The 22,436-nt window shown below is 45.0% G+C and overlaps 1 protein-coding gene across 3 annotated transcripts in view; it reads right to left on the reverse strand.

The window, feature by feature from the left end:
* The window catches only part of LOC135507577 (mineralocorticoid receptor-like), a 106,929-nt gene that overhangs the window by 79,308 nt on the left and 5,185 nt on the right, over positions 1–22,436 (reverse strand). The window lies entirely within an intron of this gene.

Raw genomic sequence — 22,436 nt, forward strand, 5'->3', positions numbered from 1 at the left:
TCCCCTTAGCTACTGTTCAATGTCCTATTACTGTTTTCTATTCCCCTTATCGACTGTTCAATGTCCTGTTACTGTGTGTATTTGTCTCCTACTTAAGGGTATACTGTATAATACGACAGATCGGCGGAACATTTGCATTGAGCCTTAATCTTATTATACCTAAATGCAATCAATTGTATGCACAGATGGCGGCAGGGGGAAATTTGAATGTTCTGATTTTGTACACATAAGGCATAGATTACCAAGAACACTACTATTCATTTCCTGGGTAAACCTATTTTTCTATCTATTAATAGGTCCAGGGGATGGAGGATAAGTCCAATGAGATGTTTAATGATACAGGGTCGTTTTAGTTGTGCTAATGTAGGGGCTATATTAAAGGCCAAGTGCATTCAAAAACGTGAATTATATATATTTCCACACTATTAGGTTGAAATAATACTGTGAAAATGATGATAATGCCCTTTTAGATTAAGAGCTGTTTGAAAAGACCACCTGAAATTTCAGCCTGTTTTGGTGGGAGCCTCTCTGCCAATAACAGAGAGGAGATTTTCAGTTTTCCACTCCCCACTCAGACCCACTCTCAGACAGTCCTAGCAAAATTCTTGAGAAATTGCTCTTTGCTAAGAGGCTATTTTTTTGTTTATTTTTGACCATTTTAATTGAAAGCAATTACAGTAAGGTACTTAATTGTTACCCAGAAATGATTTGATATTGAGATAAAAAATGATGGCATTGGACCTTTAAGGTTTTTGTGCTCTATACTCTTAGAAGAAAATGTGCTATCTAGAACCTACATTTGTTTTCAGCTGTTCCCATAGGAGAGCCCTTTGAAGAACCCTTTTTGGTTCTAGGTAGAACCCTTTTGGATCCAGCTATAACCATGTTGAGTTCCATGTAGAACCCTTTACAGAGAGGGTTTTAGATGGAACCCAAAAGAGTTATATCTCGAACCCAAAAGGGTTATACCTGGAACTAAAAAGGGTTCTCCTATGGGGACAGCTGAAGAACCATTTAGGAACCCTTTTTTTCTAAAAGTGTATAAACCAGGTTATTTTGTACACTGGGGAAATTATATACAGATTTATAGGAGACCTAGGGTTGGCCTCATGCCCTCAAGGGATTTTGCTCTCTCATCCTTTCTCTTCGTTACCCTCATCCTTTCTCACATTATACCACTTGTTTTCCTTCCACACACTGTGATGAGAATTGAATAGAGAGTAGAGAGGAGTATTGTACAGTTCAGATATGTAATTAAATAATGAAATGTTTGAAGGGGGAAATAGAATTCAGTTGTGAAATAGGAAAAATGTTAGCTGAAATGATTCTCTATCCAAAAGTTCACTGTCTGTTGCCAAAGTTTTTGTCGAAATGTGATATGCCCTGCAGTTAAATAATTCTGAGGCAAAGTTACAAAATAAATTTTGAAATGCACGACTATAAATATTCAATGCTATGCATCTACAGTATTATGTTACTTAACAATGAATCATTGAATCTCTCAATCAATCAGAGACGATTACTGCTGGCAGGCAGCACTGTCGCAAAAAACATGTTGTCTCTTAGATGGCAACCACCTCACTCTCTCCCAATTCACCAGCGGATAGATACAGTTACTGTTTTATTTATTTAGTTATTTCACCTTTATTTAACCAGGTAGGCTAGTTGAGAATAAGTTCTCATTTGCACCTGTGACCTGGCCAAGATAAAGCATAGCAGTGTGACACAGACAACAACACAGAGTTACACATGGAGTAAACAATAAACAAGCCAATAACACAATAAACAAATAAATGACACAGTAGAAAAAAGAAAGTCTATATACAGTGTGTGCAAAAGGCATGAGGAGGTAGGCAATAAATAAGCCATAGGAGCGAATAAATACAATTTAGCAGATTAACACTGGAGTGATAAATGAGCAGATGATGATGTGCAAGTAGAGATACTGGTGTGCAAAAGAGCAGAAAAGTGAATAAAATAGAAACAGTATGGGGATGAGGTAGATAGATTGGGTGGGCTATTTACAGATGGAAGTTGTAACATTAGAATTATCGACAGCGAGAATGAATGGTGCTAGTCAAGGAACAATTGAGGCATGTACAAAATACTTGACTATGTAAAGAATAATCTTAGCTAAAGCCCAACACATACAAACAAACAATATATTTATACATATTTTCCTATTTTTTTCCCCTTTGCTTTCAGGCGCATGGGGAAGGAGTGGTATGGGGAGGTTTTCTCTGGTCGCTGGGAGGGTGGGGGGTGTAGTGGATGACTGATGTGGTGGTGGAGACATGTTGGCTGGGTGGGGTTGGGGGAATGAGATGGGAGGTTGGAGGTAGAGGCATGTTGGCTGGGTGGGGTTGGGGGAATGTGATGGGAGGTTGGGGGTGGAGACATGTGGGGTTGGGGGAATGTGATGGGAGGTTGGGGGTGGAGACATGTGGGGTTGGGGGAATGTGATGGGAGGTTGGGGGTGGAGACATGTTGGCTGGGTGGGGTTGGGGGAATGTGATGGGAGGTTGGGGGTGGAGACATGTTGGCTGGGTGGGGTTGGGGGAATGTGATGGTAGGTTGGAGATAGAGACATGTTGGCTGGGTGGGGTTGGGGGAATGTGATGGGAGGTTCGGAGTGGAGACATGTTGGCTGGGTGGGGTTGGGGGAGTGTGATGGGAGGTTGGAGATAGAGACATGTTGGCTGGGCGGGGTTGGGGGAATGTGATGGGAGGTTGGGGGTGGAGACATGTTGGCTGGGTTGGGGGAATGTGATGGGAGGTTGGGAGTGGAGACATGTTGGCTGGGTGGGGTTGGGGGAATGTGATGGGACGTTGGGGTGGATATATGTTGGCTGGGTGGGGTTGGGAGAATGTGATGGGAGGTTGGGGGTGGAGACATGTGGGGTTGGGGGAATGTGATGGGAGGTTGGGGGTGGAGACATGTTGGCTGTGTGGGGTTGGGGAATGTGATGGGAGGTTGGGGTGGATACATGTTGGCTGGGTGGGGTTGGAGGAATGTGATGAGAGGTTGGGGGTGGAGTCATGTTGGCTGGGTGGGGTTGGGGGAATGTGATGGGAGGTTCGGGGTGGAGACATGTTGGCTGGGTGGGGTTGGGGGAATGTGATGGGAGGTTGGGGGTGGAGACATGTGGGGTTGGGGGAATGTGATGGGAGGTTGGGGGTGGAGACATGTTGGCTGTGTGGGGTTGGGGAATGTGATGGGAGGTTGGGGTGGATACATGTTGGCTGGGTGGGGTTGGGGGAATGTGATGGGAGGTTGGGGGTGGAGACATGTTGGCTGGGTGGGGTTGGGGGAATGTGATGGGAGGTTGGGGGTGGAGACATGTTGGATGGGTGGGGTTGGGGGAATGTGATGGGAAGTTGGGGGTGTAGACATGTTGGCTGGGTGGGGTTGGGGGAATGTGATGGGAGGTTCGGAGTGGAGACATGTTGGCTGGGCGGGGTTGGGGGAATGTGATGGGAGAATGGGGGTGGAGACATGTTGGCTGGGTTGGGGGAATGTGATGGGAGGTTGGGAGTGGAGACATGTTGGCTGGGTGGGGTTGGGGGAATGTGATGGGAGGTTGGGGTGGATACATGTTCGCTGGGTGGGGTTGGGGGAATGTGATGGGAGGTTGGGGTGGAGACATGTTCGCTGGGTGGGGTTGGAGGAATGTGATGAGAGGTTGGGGGTGGAGTCATGTTGGCTGGGTGGGGTTGGGGGAATGTGATGGGAGGTTCGGGGTGGAGACATGTTGGCTGGGTGGGGTTGGGGGAATGTGATGGGAGGTTGGGGTGGAGACATGTTGGCTGGGTGGGGTTGGGAGAATGAGATGGGAGGTTGGAGGTAGAGGCATGTTGGCTGGGTGGGGTTGGGGGAATGTGATGAGAGGTTGGGGGTGGAGTCATGTTGGCTGGGTGGGGTTGGGGGAATGTGATGGGAGGTTCGGGGTGGAGACATGTTGGCTGGGTGGGGTTGGGGGAATGTGATGGGAGGTTGGGGTGGAGACATGTTGGCTGGGTGGGGTTGGGAGAATGAGATGGGAGGTTGGAGGTAGAGGCATGTTGGCTGGGTGGGGTTGGGGGAATGTGATGGGAGGTTGGGGGTGGAGACATGTTGGCTGGGTGAGGTTGGGGGAATGAGATGGGTGGTTGGAGGTAAAAAATAACAAAACAAATACGTTCATTTAAAAAACGATTTCATTTTATATATAAATAGCCTTTACAGTTAAATCTTAAACCAATTGACATTGCTTTCACATATGGCTACACTTAAACATCGGGGGCCAAAGCAAATACACTCCATTTATCATAAAATTCATATTTAGAAAATAACAGTACCGTGAGCAATCAGTGAAAGATAGAAAGCTCTTGCAAATGCTTTATAGAAATATTAACTACATTACTGTAGAAATACAGTAACCACAAGAGACTAACTACATTACTGTAGAAAGACAGTAACTACAAGCGATTAACTACATTACTGTAGATGTAACGGTGTTCTTCGTTTGTCGAAAGAGAGTCGGACCGAAATGCAGCGTGTTGGTTACTCATGTTTTTAATAGAACAAATGACGATACATGAAATAACAAAAACAACAAACCGAACGTGAAAAACCTATACAGCCTGTCTGGTGAACACTAACACAGAGACAGGAACAATCACCCACGAAATACAAAGTCAAACCCAGGCTACCTAAATACGGTTCCCAATCAGAGACAACGAGAATCACCTGACTCTGATTGAGAACCGCCTCAGGCAGCCAAACCTATGCAACACACACCCCTAATCAGCCACAATCCCAATAACTAAAAAACCCCACTAAGAAATACAACAAACATAAACCCATGTCACACCCTGGCCTGACCAACTAATTAACGAAAACACAAAATACTAAGACCAAGGCGTGACAGAACCCCCCCCCTAAGGTGCGGACTCCCGAACGCACCTCAAAACCATAGGGAGGGTCCGGGTGGGCGTCTGTCCATGGTGGCGGTTCCGGCTCGGGACGTGGACCCCACTCCATAAATGTCATAGTTCCTCCCCTTCGCGTCCTGGGATGATCCACCCTCGCCGCCGACCATGGCCGAATAGTCCTCACCCAGAACCCCACTGAACTGAGGGGCAGCTCGGGACTGAGGGGCAGCTCGGGACTGAGGGGCAGCTCGGGACTGAGGGGCAGCTCGGGACTGAGAGGAAGCCCAGTACTGAGAGGAAGCCCAGTACTGAGAGGAAGCCCAGTACTGAGAAGAAGCCCAGCCAGGCAGTTGAATCCGGCAGATCCTGGCTGACTGGCGGATCTGGAAGAGTCTGGTTGACTAGCAGATCTGGAAGAGTCTGGCTGACTGGCAGATCTGGAAGAGTCTGGCTGACTGGCAGAGTCTGGCTGACTGGCAGAATCTGGAAGAGTCTGGCTGACTGGCAGAATCTGGAAGAGTCTGGCTGACTGGCAGAATCTGGAAGAGTCTGGCTGACTGGCAGAATCTGGAAGAGTCTGGCTGACTGGCAGATCTGGAAGCGTCTGGCTGACTGGCAGATCTGGAAGCGTCTGGCTGACTGGCAGATCTGGAAGCGTCTGGCTGACTGGCAGATCTGGAAGCGTCTGGCTGACTGGCAGATCTGGAAGCGTCTGGCTGACTGGCAGATCTGGAAGAGTCTGGCTGACTGGCAGATCTGGAAGAGTCTGGCTGACTGGCAGATCTGGAAGAGTCTGGCTGACTGGCAGATCTGGAAGAGTCTGGCTGACTGGCAGATCTGGAAGAGTCTGGCTGACTGGCAGATCCTGGCAGACTGACGGCTCTGGCTGCTTCATGCTGACTGACGGCTCTGGCTGCTCCATGCTGACTGGCGGCTCTGGCTGCTCCATGCTGACTGGCGGCTCTGGCTGCTCCATGCAGATAGACAGCTCTGGCGGCTTCTTGCAGACTGACAGCTCTGACTGTTCCATGCAGACTGGCAACTCCATGCAGACTGGCAACTCCATGCAGACTGGCAGCTCCTTGCAGACTGGCAGCTCTAGCTGCTCCATGCAGACTGGCAGCTCCTTGCAGACTGGCAGTTCTAGCTGCTCCATGCAGACTGGCAGCTCCTTGCAGACTGGCAGCTCTAGCTGCTCCATGCAGACTGGCAGCTCCTTGCAGACTGGCAGCTCTAGCTGCTCCATGCAGACTAGCAGCTCAGGCTGCTCCGAACAGGCAGGAGGCTCCGGCAGCGCTGGAGAGGAGAAAGGCTCCGACAGGGCAGGAGAGGCGAGGCGCACTGTAGGCCTGATGCGTGGTGCTGGCACTGGTGGTATTGGGCCGAGGACACGCACAGGAAGCCTAGTGTGGGGAGCTGCTACCGGAGGGCTGGGGTGTGGAGGTGGTACTGGATAGACCGGACCGTGCAGGCGCACTGGAGCTCTTGAGCACCGAGCCTGCCCAACCTTACCTGGTTGAATACTCTCGGTTGCCCTGCCAGTGCTGCGAGGTGGAATAGCCCGCACTGGGCTATGTAGGCGAACCGGAGACACCGAGTGCAAGGCTGATGCCATGTAAGCCGGCCAAGGAGACGCACTGGGGACCAGATGCGTAGAGCCGGCTTCATGGCATTTGGCTCGACGCTCAATCTAGCCCGGCCGATACGCGGAGCTGAAATATACCGCACCGGGCTATGCACCCGCACTGGGGACACCGTGCGCACCACTGCATAACACGGTGCCGGTCTCTCTAGCCCCCCGGTAAGCACAGGGAGTTTGCGCAGGTCTTTTGGGGCTGATTCCCGGGCTTCCATCCACGTCGCCGTGCTGCCTCCTCATACCAGCGCCTCTCCGCTTTATCCGCTTCTAGTTCCTCCTTGGGGCGGCGATATTCACCAGGCTGAGCCCAGGGTCCTTTTCCGTCCAGTTCCTCCTCCCATGTCCAATTCTCCAAATGGTGTAGCCTCTCCCACTGAAGCTGCTTCGGTCCGTGTGTGGTGGGTGATCCTGTAACGGCGTTCTTCGTTTGTCGAAAGAGAGTCGGACCGAAATGCAGCGTGTTGGTTACTCATGTTTTTAATAGAACAAATGACGATACATGAAATAACAAAAACAACAAACCGAACGTGAAAAACCTATACAGCCTGTCTGGTGAACACTAACACAGAGACAGGAACAATTACCCACGAAATACAAAGTGAAACCCAGGCTACCTAAATACGGTTCCCAATCAGAGACAACGAGAATCACCTGACTCTGATTGAGAACCGCCTCAGGCAGCCAAACCTATGCAACACACACCCCTAATCAGCCACAATCCCAATAACTAAAAAACCCCACTAAGAAATACAACAAACATAAACCCATGTCACACCCTGGCCTGACCAACTAATTAACTAAAACACAAAATACTAAGACCAAGGCGTGACAGTAGAAATACTGAGCAATATAGCTAAGCCAGTGATGTTTCTAATTTAAGAACATACAATGTTATTTGATTCAGGTACAATATGTTTCATTGGTTAAAAATAGTAGCCAATGGACAAAACAGCCAGTGGTCTTGAGTAGCATGCACAGACTCATATTGCAGGAAATGTATTGTAAGTGTATGTCCTAGCTTACTGACAGTAATTTGAATATAGTATTAACTAATTATAGATGGTTGATTGAACTCATGGCAGTATATTTGACCTTCTTAGCTGGCCTCTGCAATAACGGTCTATGTGACATTCATGAAACGTAAAACACATATTCTAGACTTAGGCCTATATAATACAATTCTATATAGGTTTCGACGTTAACTAGGGTCATTTAAGGCCAAGTCACAAAGTATTAAATAGTAGAATGACAAAGCAAATCACTCATTAAAACCCAACCAATCAGAGTATGTCCCTAACACACCCACTAAATATATTCTTAATTCATTGGATAATGAGATTTCCATCAATGTCCTCCCCAGTCCTAAGCAATGTAGCGTGCAGTAAAAGAGTATGTCTGACACATTTCTCTGTCCTTCAGTATCTGCCCTGTATCATTACCCATTTGCTAAATATAGATTGGTGTCGTCCCAAAAAAGAAATGCCCAATCATACGTTCACTCTCCTTGTAAGTGACTCTAGTCCTCCGTGTCACATTGCTCCTGTGTACACTTCCCTCATTTTTTAAAGGCCCAATCCTTGATTAGAAAAACAACAAAATGGCAACCCATTGACCGCCACTTGGTTTGCTATCAAGTTGAGGGTATTATAGCTGTAAATATCACAGCTTGTGGCATTTAAGTTTAGCAAAGAGCCCACACCTGATCTTGATTCAAACTGCCTAGTCTTTGCCACAGACAGATTTCCACTAGACATTGGCGGTAATATGATGATTATGGGGGAGAAGTCCTTAAGGAAAGCATTTAGCCAATTCAGACGCAAATGCCTATTGATTTCTAATGGACTAGCCTCAAGGTCGGACCTCCGGCAAAGAATTCTCGTCTTTCCAATACGGATGTAATTTGTAATCCAACGCCACACCACAGCGTCCGCTCATTCTCATCCAAGAATCAATCACAACTGGCCAAGAAATATAGGCTCCCAAAACCCAAAGATAGTTGTTTGGTTTTTCAAAGCTCATCATCTCACCATGACCTTCATTCGGGCAGATTTGCGATGAAAACTTAATATTCTAGGTCTGCGATTATAACACAATTGAACATTGTACCATGAAACAAGACATACTGTACATGCTTACTTTGTGTATTGCTACCAGTGCCCCAAATCAGCAGCCACATCATCAACCCACAGCCCATCATACAGTCTGCCATACAGCCAATACAGACACGTGTGAGTCTATAGACTAGAGGACCACAGAGGAAGCCAAACCACAGTAAACCACAGAGGGAATGACTGACATAGTTCGGCCCTGCAGATGTTTACTGACTACCACAATTGGGAAAGAAAACGATGGAACCAGCACACCCTGTGGCCAAAACCAATGTAATGTTGGCATATGCTTCAGGGTGGCGCTGGCTCAACTAAGACAATGGCTACATATTGTTCAGTAAATGTGTGAGGATCGGATTAGTGAGTAGAATCCATTTCTATGATCTTTCGTCGTTAGGAATTTTGTGAACAGAGAAACAGAAGGTTTAGTCATAGGCGAACTGTGTGTGTGTGTGTGTGTGTGTGTGTGTGTGTGTGTGTGTGTGTGTGTGTGTGTGTGTGTGTGTGTGTGTGTGTGTGTGTGTGTGTGTGTGTGTGTGTGTGTCGTAGCATCACAGAGAGCAGTCTTCTGCAGCAGCTGTTGAGTGTCAAGAGTACTGAGGAGTTTATACTCTAGGATAATGTAAAGTAAAGATCTCCTAGGGCTGTACATTTCGGTATCTATGAGGGGGAGGACCATTAAACACTCACCCTGAGGTGAAACGAAAGGCAATGCACGGGATGGTATTCTGTAAACTTGACTCAGCATTTTTTTGTGTTCATGCTTATCTGTGTGTGTCCGGCAGACATGCTCACCTTGTTGGTAGAGACACACACACACACACACACACACACACACACACACACACACACACACACACACACACACACACACACACACACACACACACACACTGTTTTCGTCTTGTGATGAGGGACAAAGCTTACCCCACCGCTCAGTTCTCAGTTCCCATTGAGGCAGTGCAGCATAGCCGCGGTGGTCTAGTCGTCTGGTTGTCTGGCTCCTGCACCAGGATGTGGCTGTCATTAAAAACAATAACCTTAGGTGCCTGCATGGTGACTCGTTGTAAATGTTTTCTCATTTGATCTACTTTCTGCCCTCCCGCTCGCCTTGCACGCAGACAGGAATAAGTGTTTCACCTCCTCCTCTCCTCCTCTCTCAACCTTTTCAAAATCAAATCGGTCCTTACCGTAATCAACAACTTGGGAATATGCCTGGTGAGAATATGAGGGGTGAGATAAGAAGTAAAACCTTTATGACCCATGCCCCGGTCTGCCAGGTCCAACCTCCATCACACACATGCACGCACGCACACACACACACACACACAGACACACACACACACACACACACACACACACACACACACACACACACACACACACACACACACACACACACACACACACACACACACACACACACACACACACACACACACACACACACACACACACACACAGACACACACACACACACACACACACACACACACACACACACACACATGCATGCATTGTGGGTGCACAGTTCTTATTAACAGGTTTTCATCCTCTGCCGTATGGAAATGTTCTCTTGTTGAGTTTTGTCTCTTTCCAGTGTAATCACATGGGGAAATCACCCCTCACACTGTGAGTGTTTGGACTTTTTTTCATAGTATGGTAGTGTATGTTTTTATATGCGTGTGTGCACACGTTTGTGGTTGTGTGTGTTTTATATTTTATGTAATGAGATGTAGCTTTGTTCGGATGTTGAAAATGCCACTCCGGCACTGGAGCATGTCTAATACAACCACAAAGGGGATTTTAATAAACATTACAGCACAGCCGGGAGACAACAGGACACAACGGCCCTCATTGATAGTGTTTGGTTTGACCAGTTGCAGTTTGACCTGTTTTTACGGCAGATGGCTTAGATTCAAATCTGTAGCCTTCCGAGTCTTGTATTGTAGTTTGGCCCGTTTTAACAGTAGATTATTTCGATTTGAATCTGTGCTCTTCTGACTTTATAAGATGTGTCGGCAAACTTCCATCACAGAGATGGAAAGAGCCTCTATTTGTCACGTACTGTACAGCAGGGACAAACTGACAGTCACTCTGGTATGACTTGTCCGTTTTTATTGGCTTTCAACATCTGGTTCTAGAATGTCCGTGACCCTGTTCTTAGCACAGAGGACACCAGCCCAGCAACATAAACAGAATCTTACTGTACATAGATTTGTCCGCTCCATGGCATCTGTTAGTGACTGCCTCGGACATGGACTGTTAGTAGCAGCACTGTACTGTAGGAAACTGGTGTGGGCTGAAGTATAACAAGCAATGGCAAAACACAACGTACATTTCCAGACTGAGCCTATGAACCGGACATTGTGGTGATTGGGCTGTTCAACCTCTCACACCTCGGTGTAATATACACTGATGTTTTATTCCTCTCATTTGGACAGTCATTGAAAGAAAAATCTATATGGACAAAATAATCCATAAAAGGTAGAAAATATCCATAGTAAAAGCTTATTTATGAGCATGTGAATGGTAAAGGGGCCCTATTAACAGAGCATTGTTAGTATAACTCAGGGCCCAGGGGTCAAGGGTTCAGGGAGTGCATCTGGGACTGACGTGTTGGAGTTGGAGTTATGGTTGTGATGAATAGGATCGGAGGGAGGGTGTTTGCCCAGGAGTGTCAGGTTAACATTGCGTGGGAAGCTCTACTGGCAAGAATAATAACCAAGGCTATGCCATTATACCACACCACCATTGTAGATATAGGCTGTTAAACTGTAAGACCATATGTAGGCCACAAACTCTTTCTTTCTGTCCCCTGGTTTACTTGATGATTGTGGAAACGTCTCTAGGCTCTATTGTGAGTGACTTGGATCCTTCCCTGGGCTGGTCTCAAACAGGTCTGCTCAACACCTTTCACACGACCTGTCAAACAAGCTGTCCCGCAGGCCTGATGGAATGGTGTCAGCCGAGTACCTGAACATCTATGCTCTTTAAACAGCTGTTCTTACAATTCTAGAAGAATGACTGTGTACATGTTGCAGGGGTGTAAGTACATACACTGGAATGGAAGAAAGAACTCCAGGCATCTCAAACGTGTCAAAAACAACCCAAGAAAACATCCTCCTCCTCCAAAAACAAACCGTCTGCAGAAGCTTTTGCACGTGTTCCTTGTCAATAAACTGGGAAAGACATCAGAGGAGAGGTTTAGAGAATGAACTGACAATAGACTACTCTGTTCAAAGAAACTACAGTATGTGGAAGTCAGGGTACATTTGACTGTGTGGATGGATATAGGGAAAACAATTCGCTTTCAATGGCAAATGTAAGGGCAGTAAAGTGACACAGCCATTTACCATGGAAACGTTTGTAGCGTACAAGCTCGTTAGTCAGGTTACTCAGCTAGTTTTTCAGAGAGGCCCTAATGAACACTCCTGGATGTAGCTTGACAGACACTCAGCCCTGTTAGCCCTGGGGTGCTTCTCAAAAGGCACCCTATTCCCTATGTAGTGTGCTATTTTTGACTAGAGCCCTATGGGCCCTGGTCAAACGTAGTGCACTAAAGAGAAAGGGGTGCCATTTGGAATGCAATCATGGTCTACCCAAGGCCAAAGATAACAACTGTTGCCTGGGCTGATACAAAATGAAGCTGAAGCACACTGCTAGCTAATGCATTGAGCATAAATAGGTCAGACTTCCCCCTCCGAATAATGGGGAGAAAAGTGGACTGGCTCTACCAGAGTGGGCACCACATAAACAATATGTCACAGCCGTATCTAGATGGGATACAGTGCAGTGTTGGGGCAAGAGTTGTTGTTTCTGAAGCTGTGCCATAGTGTTACCTATTAGCTGAAGCTGTGTCATAGTGTTAGCTGAAGCTGTGTCATAGTGTTAGCTGTTAGCTGAAGCTATGTCATAGTGTTAGCTGAAGTTGTATCATAGTGTTAGCTGTTAGCTGAAGCTGTGTCATAGTGTTAACTGAAGCTGTGTCATAGTGTTAGCTGTTAGCTGTGTCTTCGTGTTAGCTGTTAGCTGAAGCTGTGTCATAGTGTTAGCTGTTAGCTGACGCTTCTGCTAAAGGAGCTAGTTTCATTCCACAAAAACAATGTGCCACAGCCATCTAGAGGGCCTAAATTTAGTTGTTGTTGTTTTGAGTTGTTTACTGAAGCTGGGTTATTGTGTTAGCTAAAGCTGGGTTGAAGGAGCAAGCTAGCTAGCTGCATTACTACCTGTGTTTTAAGTGCCGACTGGCTGGCTGGCTGGCTGGCTGACTGGCCCAAGCCTCTAAGTATGTGAGTGAGCCATCCATTCAGACCGTAAAACTGCAAATTATCACTCCAGATTTGTGCTCCAGTTATGCCTTAAACGCCGGATTAAATGCTAATTTGCATTAGTAAGATCTACTCTGCAACGGGTATTACTTGAATTTGCATCAAGAGGAAAAAACACTGTTTGTTTTCTCTGTTTCTTTTTTTTATAGACAAGACAGTGCTCCTGCAAGATAAATATGTTTTGTGTGCTGAAGCACAAGAAGCACAAGAAGAATCATATGCATGGACACCTGAAGCATGCAGGATCCTTCTACCCTCTAAATTACCTTGCCAATGAATACATTACTCAAAGAAGAAGACAACAAGTATTGTGTTGAGAGTAATGTATAGTAACTATTCAAAAGTAAAACTAACATAACTTCATAGGTGTCTTTTGTGGCTGGAACCATAATCTCAAAGTATGGGCCACTGTAACTAACAACACAACCACCCTAGCCCCTTCTGGCTTACTAACCCAGGCAGTTTGTATATAAAACATGGCTCCTATTGAAGCCGGGACAGAAACCCACCTGCTTAACAGGGCTAAATCCAAATAAAAGCCACCCTGTCTCCCTAACCGATTAGACTGAACCAAGCAGCTGAAACCAAGTGGCTGGTGTCAGCCAAACCAACAGCAGACAGTAAACAGGGAATGTCTGTCCTGTGCCAGGTACAGTACAGTAAAACCAGGGCCAGGGGGTGCCAGTCCTAGGGCAGTGCATTGTAGAGAAACGTTGTGGGTCCACGGAGCCAATTGACAAGGAACACAATGGTTCTAGTGTATCCTGATCTGCCATTTTGGATCTAGGTTGGTCCAGGTTGACCTATGACCAGGTCTTCCCCTAAAAAGACACCAGTCTATTTGGACATGGCAGCCAGGCACACTCGTAAACACGACATGGGAACAAATATCTCTCACCATTACTGTATGAAAATATCACTGTCAAGTCAACATTTTTTCGTTTGCACAACATGGTATGCACAACAATACAACAGCCTGTAAGTCACACAAGTGTTCTAGGGCGCCAGAGCCACCCCAACACATACCTTCACACAACCTGTACACAATACCGTTGGATCTGTTCTACATAACAGGGACCATTGTGGGCCAATGTCATTGTCATTAACACAAAAGCCCTGGCAATTACAGGATGATTCTCTAACCCTACCCTCCATCCCTTCCTGAAATAGGCAGCCATTTTGATTCCTGCTAAACCAGTTTACCCCTTTTTACGTCTTGGTCACCCAATTGTGTCCGTGTCAGCTCTCTGTGTAATGTGATACAGTGTCTTTTCTATGGACTGTCACCAGACCCCTGGAAGTCTCCTTTTACCTTGGCTGGGTCACTGTATCAGTGCTTGTCCCAAAGGTGCTACATTATCAGAGCCTGTCCCCAGGGTGCTACACTATCAGAGCCTGTCCCCAGGGCGCTACATACATGATTTTTGTGACAAAGCCAAGCTCCCAATAGCCTGAGTCATAACAATCTACCAGGGATTTTATGGGGTGGGTTTTTATGGGTGCAACTCAAGACCCGACAAAGCACAGAGCACACCGGGTTAGAATATAAAGAGAAGCTCTGTGTGAGAGTATGCTACTACTAATATAGGTCGATGCCATCACATAGCCATAGTGCCATTTCTTCAGATGTATTAGACATATTCTGAAGAGAACAGAGCGTATGTGTACGTGGGTGTGTGTTGACCTAGTTAACGGACTGCTGAAGCAGAACAATTAACATTTTTGGAAGTGTTTTCCTTAATGACATCCATTTCCGCTTATGTCTGTGAGTCGAGTGTCACGGCCGTTGAAAGAAGAGGACCAAGGCGCAGTGAGCGTGGTGAGCGTACATTCTCTTTTTATTAGAGAAAAGACGCCGAACCAAACAGGGGGCGGCAGGGTAGCCTAGTGGTTAGAGTGTTGGACTAGTAACCAAAAGGTTGCAAGTTCAAATCCCCGAGCTGACAAGGTACAAATCTGTCGTTCTGCCCCTGAACAAGCAGTTAACCCTCTGTTCCTAGGCCGTCATTGAAAATAAGAATTTGTTCTTAACTGACTTGCCTAGTTAAATAAAAAAATAATAAAAAAAATACCAAACAAACCGTGACGCTAACGGCTATAATGCCAACAAACAAAGACAACTTCCCACACAGAAAGGAGGGAAAAGGGCCACCTAAGTATGGTTCCCAATCAGAGACAACGATAGACAGCTGTCCCTGATTGAGAACCATACCTGGCCAAAACATAGAAAACAAAACATAGAATGCCCACCCCAAATCACACCCTGACCAAACCAAAAGACATTAAAAGACTCTCTACGGTCAGGGCGTGACATCGAGTCCCGTCATGTCCAGCGATGAGCAAGATGCTAGCTAGACTAAGTAAACACAGCAGTTCAGAACTTGAATACAAACTCCAATTAAACATGAATGATGAATCGAGCCATGCCATTTTGGTCAGTAGAGCAGATCAGAATGCAGGGAGGAAGACAATGATGCGCTGAGAAGGAGAGGAGGGAAATCCACTCAGAAAACTAAACTAAAATGTAGTATGGATCTCACTCAAAGAACTAAACTAAAATGTAGTATGGATCACATTGCTTTTTATAGTTCGGATGAATGTGAATTATGTCCTTGTCCATCAAATCGATAGAAATCAAACATTTGCTACCTTAAAATCCATCTGGACACAATTAAGTTATCGTAATATCAAAATCGTACAATCGAATTCTGCTGTTATGAATCGTAGCCTACACCAACAATGAAGAACAAACTTAAAGGGGCATTGTGGAAGCTCATAAACAGTCGTCTATTTTAATGATAGGAGCCTCAGTGTCTTGATAACTCTTTCATCAACTAGGCCTGACACTATTCTCATCCATTTCACATTTCAGCTTTTATTGATAGAAACCAGGGCAGTCGTCACAATAATCTCATGCTTTGTGTTGCAGTGGTAGATGTATACAGTTACATTCTCTTCATACAGTATGTAAAAGAGCTCAATGACGGACAGGGACAAGCCTCTGTATGTCAGCGATAGGTAATAAAGTCTGAGCACACACACACGCACACACACACACACACACACACACACACACACACACACACACACACATAGACTGTGCCTACAGTACGGCCCACCCTGGAAATTTGGGCAAGTTTCATCAAACCCTTTCAAGAAGAGGTTGAATTGAGGACAGGCATTCTGATCCCAGCAGGGAAGGAGAAGGAGAAAGGTACAGTCAGAGAGAGAGGGGGGGAGGTACAGTCCGAGAGAGAGGGGAAAGGAGGGAGGGAGTAAGGTACAGTCAGAGGGAGAGAGAGAGAGGAGAAATGAGGGAGGGAGGGAGGAAGGTACAGTCAGAGAGTGAACGAGAGAGAAAAGGGGGGAAGGGAGAGAGGAATGTACAGTCAAAGAGTGAGAGAGAGGGGAGATGCAGCAACAGAGAAAGACGGGGAGGTAGGAAACTAGTAGTTACCGCTGTATGAGTATCAATTAATTAGGTCATATCCTTCCTTTCTCCTCTCATCTTTTAATGAAGAGAATCATGTTCAGTGTTTTTAACTAAGGCAGTCTTTGAATGTTATAATACAACATTTATTTCATAAGACAACTGTAATAATTATTTTATTTTAGTCCATAGCTTCAAGTAATTATTTTTGAGCACATTTCTCTCATAATCCTTATAGTGATAATAATGACTGGTGTTTTTATATATCACCCCTGTGATATCTCCAGTCTATGACTAACTTTCCATCTGTTAGCTCTGTCGTTTAATAAGTCCTCTTTTATCCAGCATTATACCACACTCAACATAAAATAGTGTGTGTGTGTAAGTCACACACTCACACACAAACACAAAGGTGAGGACCCGACATACAGTAGTTCTCATGTGACCACGTGGAATTAGCAAAGACCCAGGCTTCAATGTCTTTACCTCCTCAAGCAACACTTTCCTTGCTAGGGCAGGGAAAGACACCTTGGACATGACCCCCAACACCCCTGTTTCACATTCACATCCCAAACGAGCAACTAACGTCCCTCACAGCCTCACAACCCACAATGCACTGGGGCCAGCCGTACCGAGCCACACCACGAGGACGTGGATTTAATTAGATATTAGTATCCAGCCGCGTCTGAATTAATCAAATCAATGCTACTCATTAATTTAGTAGAAGAACATACAATTAAAGGGCTATTAGCGTTCTCTCAGGAGTCTGCCCTTTCATCCTGCCAGGAGAACATTGGGACTTGGCCCAGGTCCAGAGGCAAAGCGTTCTCTTTTAACCGGCACTTCCTCTCCTCCGCCTGACTCGATTCTACTCCTCTTCTCCAGGCTGGTGCCATAGAAGTACAATGACGAGATGTAGTATGTGCAAAAAAATCAACGTCGGCGTCACTTTAAATCAATACTCTCTTTTATCCATAAGCATAACATTTAGTGGGAGGATGATAGAGAAATATGTTTTCTTTTTGTATTTGCATGTTTGTGGTACTGATCTAGACCCAGCCACCAGGTACCTACAAGTGTACTGGGCCTTTTGGGTTGTATCTGAATTTGGTCCCTGGCCACATTGATTTAAACACTAACACCATTTCCATGACTTAATGGTGCTTGACAGCATTTATCCTGTAAGTAGCTCGTCATTTAGGATGGCGTCTCAAGAGTTTTAAACAAAACTCTAGAAATGTCAACACACTGTAGCATAGTCCCAGTCAACAGGGCACTCTCTAAATAGGGTGACACAGAGATCTGGAGATTTAGGGAATGAGCACACAAATAATCCAGCACCCAAAACTAGGTCATTTTATAGTAATATATTTTGTTCAGATAATTGATCATTTGATCATGGCTGTGTATATCTCAATTGAGGAGGTAAGGAAACTAGACTGAAAATAAGATTTTAAGCTTTTACACAGACTTTAAAGTAGTACTGTATTGTACATGGGACTGTAGGGTCCCCTACACGCTTTAAACAGTAAATACTTCTATCGGATTCCCTACAAAACATACAGTCAAATATAATCTTATTTAAATACAGCAGGGGAAATCCTCTGCGTTCAAAATGTCAATCTCTGCACCGCATACAGCTGGCCACCTGTTTCTCCCAAAGCACTGAAGCAAACTAGGCTCTGACGGGAAATAATTCTGGGCCAAGGAGATTCTTTTTCTCTCTCTCTTTTTTTTTGCTCTTGTGAATTAAAGTTAAAACGCTTTCGCTCTGAGTAATCCAGACTCCTCCGACGAACAGTCATTTTTAATTAAAAACATTACCCCATTTACAGAGGAAACCAAAGTGAAGCCTGAAAGAAATATTAACTGCACAGGGATTTCTCTCTCTACTTCGACCTAGCAGTCTCTCGATTTTCTCTCTCTCTCTCTCTCTCTCTCTCTCTCTCTCTCTCTCTCGATTTTCTCTCCCTCTCTCACTCTCTGTCTCTCTGTTTCAATCTTTCCCTCCCTCCCTCCCTCCCTCCCTCCCTCCCTCCCTCCCTCCCTCCCTCCCTCCCTCCCTCCCTCCCTTCCTCCCTGCCATCCAAGGCTTCAGTTGATCAAAGGAAGTTCCAGTTTCTTGCTGGTTTTTAACGGTTATGTAACTTTCTCCTGATGAAATACTGGCCTGGGCACAATACTAACCCATCCAGGGCTGAACTGGACCATAGAATTCCTGCAATTGGACTTTTGGGGGTTATGTGATCCTGGCAGGAAGTCAATCCAAATCACACTGCGGCAACGCTTGGCTACTTGGAACGATTGTAAACACTCTAATAAAATGTAATTAATAGGTACCATATACATTGTTTACTGAGTAAAACTGATTCCAAAAAACTTTGATTAATCACATAAAAACAGCAATCTCAGCACAGGAATATAACTAAATAAAGCAATATTTCTTAACCACAGGCATATGGGTCTTCTGCAGTGCAGTTTTGATTGAACCCCTCCTCTTGTGATGAGCTATGTGTAGTTGGAATGAAGTGTTGTTTCCCTGAGAACAGCAGGACTCTGGCTAGTCTTCCCCAGTGTGTGTTTGATTGAACCTCTCCTGTGAGGAGCTAAGTGTATAGTTTTATAGAGTGGGGAAGTTCCAGAGATGTGTCTGTATCTGGGTCTCTGCCATACGGCCAGGCCAGGCCCCACCTCTGACTGTCATCCTGCCTGACATTAGGGGGCTAAGCTGTATCTCATTAGGCCTAGGGTGGCAGTGATCCCGTCAACATCACTTGAAGCTCTGGCTCCCACCATAGGGGAAGAGACAGGTTGTCTCCAAGGTAACGGCCAGGTCATTTGGCAGGAACTGCATGCCTTGTATTCCCACAGAAACCCACAGATACTCTAGGCAGGCACACACGCACACATACAAACACACACACGCACACGCACACGCACACACACACACACACACACACACACACACACACACACACACACACACACACACACACACACACACACACACACACACAATACACGTGTGTAAAGACAAACACACGTATAGTCACTCCACTGCACATAGACATCAGCTCTCTCTCTGCCAATCAAACATCCGGCTATTCCTCTGTGTCCAGTATTGATTTAAAACACAATGAATCCAGGGGCGGGCCAACCGTTTAGGAAAAACCATTGAGTTCATTTGCTGCTCGTACCCTAGGGATAATCATTCTCACTGTTGAAAGAGAAATTGATTTCTGTTAATCATGAGCCAGCATTATTCAAATCAGTGGGGGGTCAAACCAGGCCAGATATCTTGAAAGAGGGGGTTAGAGAGGGTTATACAAGCAGAGTCAAGTATTTAGGTCATAAAGGGCAGTAGAAAATAGTTTTTTTATTGGGTTGTTTACAGTAAATGACATGACTTTGCATATAACCATAGAAATTGAGCTGACAGAATTACATGCAAATCTAACTCATTCCCACCTCATCTCAACTAAGTTTCTGGGCCCATATTCACAAAGAGTCTTTAGATTGGGAGTGCCGATCTAGGATCAGTTACGACTTTTAGTTCATAATGAATAACATTTTATGAACATTTTATAACCTGACCCTAGATCAGCACTCCTACTCTAAAAACACTTTTTGAATACATGCCCTAACCCCCTGTCACATACTCTACTGTACTGGAATGCCAAAAGTGGACTGACCATTCCATAGCCAAGTATGACAAGAATAGCCCTGATCAGACAGCCAGAACAACTGGATGAATTGTAGCATGGTCTATCGATAGGAGGTCAATGGGACAGGGACTGACCTGGACCAACATAACAGCCTCAGGACAAAGGCTGACATGATCATTGCCCCATTTTTAACCAGCCGGATGGTGCTATTGGTGCTATTTTGAGTGAGACTGGATAATTGTTTTAGATCTGTTTGTGAGTGCGTTCAAATAAAGTGGTTGGGGAGAGAGAGAAATCATTAGTTACGACCAATGATGTATATAAACCCTGGATTGCTGATGCTATGTATTGGCCATTTAGAGGCTTTGAAGTCACCAGTCGGCCATATTGGCACTTCCCCCAGTAGGAGCAGTCCTCCATAGGAATGAATGGGATTCTACAGTATTTCAATTTGTTTTAATGACAAAATTACATGTATTGAAGTATATTTTGCTATAGTGGGGAAAGTAACACTAGTAAGCTAAAACATATATACTAAAGGAAAATACATGATGTATTTTTTCATTTTTTAAATGTTTAGCTCACATAATATAATTTAAGATTATGCATTAAGGTGTCTGTAATATAATACATGTGGCAAAATTAATGTAGACATTAATAAATGCATTTCTAAAGCTTCCAAAATATTTTTTTTACAACATAAGGGAGTGCGAAAATGGAGGCACGGTGGTTTCAACACAGCGCCCCCTATCAGTCAACTAGTGTACACATAAATCATTGGTTGCAACCAAATTGGAACACATTGACCCATTGTGCTAGCCTAGTTCCTAGCAGTAGTAGGCCTAATCTTCTCTGCTTGTCTCTGGGGAAAACCAACAAACACAAACATACCAAGCCAGGCCCCATTGCCACAAATAATCACATGTATACAAACAGATTACTGACCATTTCGAATCCCACCATACCTTCTCCGCTATGCAATCTGGTTTCAGAGCTGGTCATGGGTGCACCTCAGCCATGCTCAAGGTTCTAAACGACATCATAACCGCCATCGATAAGAGACATTACTGTGCAGCCGTATTCATCGACCTGGCCAAGGCTTTCGACTCTGTCAATCACAACAATCTTATTGGCAGACTCGACAGCCTTGGTTTCTCAAATGATTGCCTCACCTGGATTACCAACTACTTCTCTGATAGAGTTCAATATGTCAAATCGGAGGGACTGTTGTCCGATCCTCTGACAGTCTCTATGGGTGTGCCACAGGGTTCAATTCTCGGGCCGACTCTCTTTTCTGTATACATCAATGATGTTGCTCTTGCTGCTGGTGATTCTCTGATCCACCTCTACGCAGACGACACCATTCTGTATACTTCTGGCCCCTCCTTGGCAAAAATATCTGAAGCTGGAGACTCACATCTCCCTCACTAGCTTTAAGCACCAGCTGTCAGAGCAGCTTACAGATCACTGCACCTGTACATAGCCCATCTGTAAACAGCCCATCTATCTACCTACCTCATCCCCATACTGGTATTTATTTATTTATTTAGCTCCTTTGCACCCAGGTATCTCTACCTGCACATTCATCTTGTGCCAATCTACCATTCCAGTGTTTAATTGCTATATTGTAATTACTTCGCCACCATGGCCTATTTATTTCCTTAACTTACCTCATTTGAACTCACTGTATATAGACTTTTTGTTTTCCTTTGTTCTACTGTATTATTGACTGTGTTTTGTTTATTCTATGTGTAACTCTGTGTTGTTATATGTGTCGAATTGCTACGCTTTATCTTCGCCAGGTCGCAGTTGCAAATGAGAACTTGTTCTCAACTAGCCTACCTGGTTAAATAAAGGTGAAACAAATATATATATTTCTCTTTGGGAAACATCTGAGTATCAAGGTTTTGTAAGTCAGGAGGGGATACCATTTGCAGATTTGTTTAGTGCTTCCTGCACTGACTCGAGCTGGTAAAAATGCAATAATAAGCAGGGCATTTACAGTGTGCCATGTCATGTATTCGTTTACGACTTCGGTGATCAGCTCAGATTTTATACCACCATTAATATACATCCCCTCTGTGAAATGGAAAAAATGAAATAATATATCACACCAAAAACAACTCCCAAACTCTCCAAATACCAGAACCATAATCATATCTTCATATCTTTAATTTAACTGTAAACAAATAAACTCCTTCTGCAAGGAAGGGATTCCTTATGTAACTCCTTCACATACTGAAATTGCAACAAAGTTGGACAATGTTTTCCAATTTCCTGGTTGGTTTCATAGCTGTGATACTTTTGTTTTATTCATCCTCGATCTTAATATCATAATGCTGTATTTAG

Source organism: Oncorhynchus masou, chromosome 21 (assembly GCF_036934945.1).
Source record: "Oncorhynchus masou masou isolate Uvic2021 chromosome 21, UVic_Omas_1.1, whole genome shotgun sequence".
Taxonomy (NCBI): Eukaryota; Metazoa; Chordata; class Actinopteri; order Salmoniformes; family Salmonidae; genus Oncorhynchus; species Oncorhynchus masou.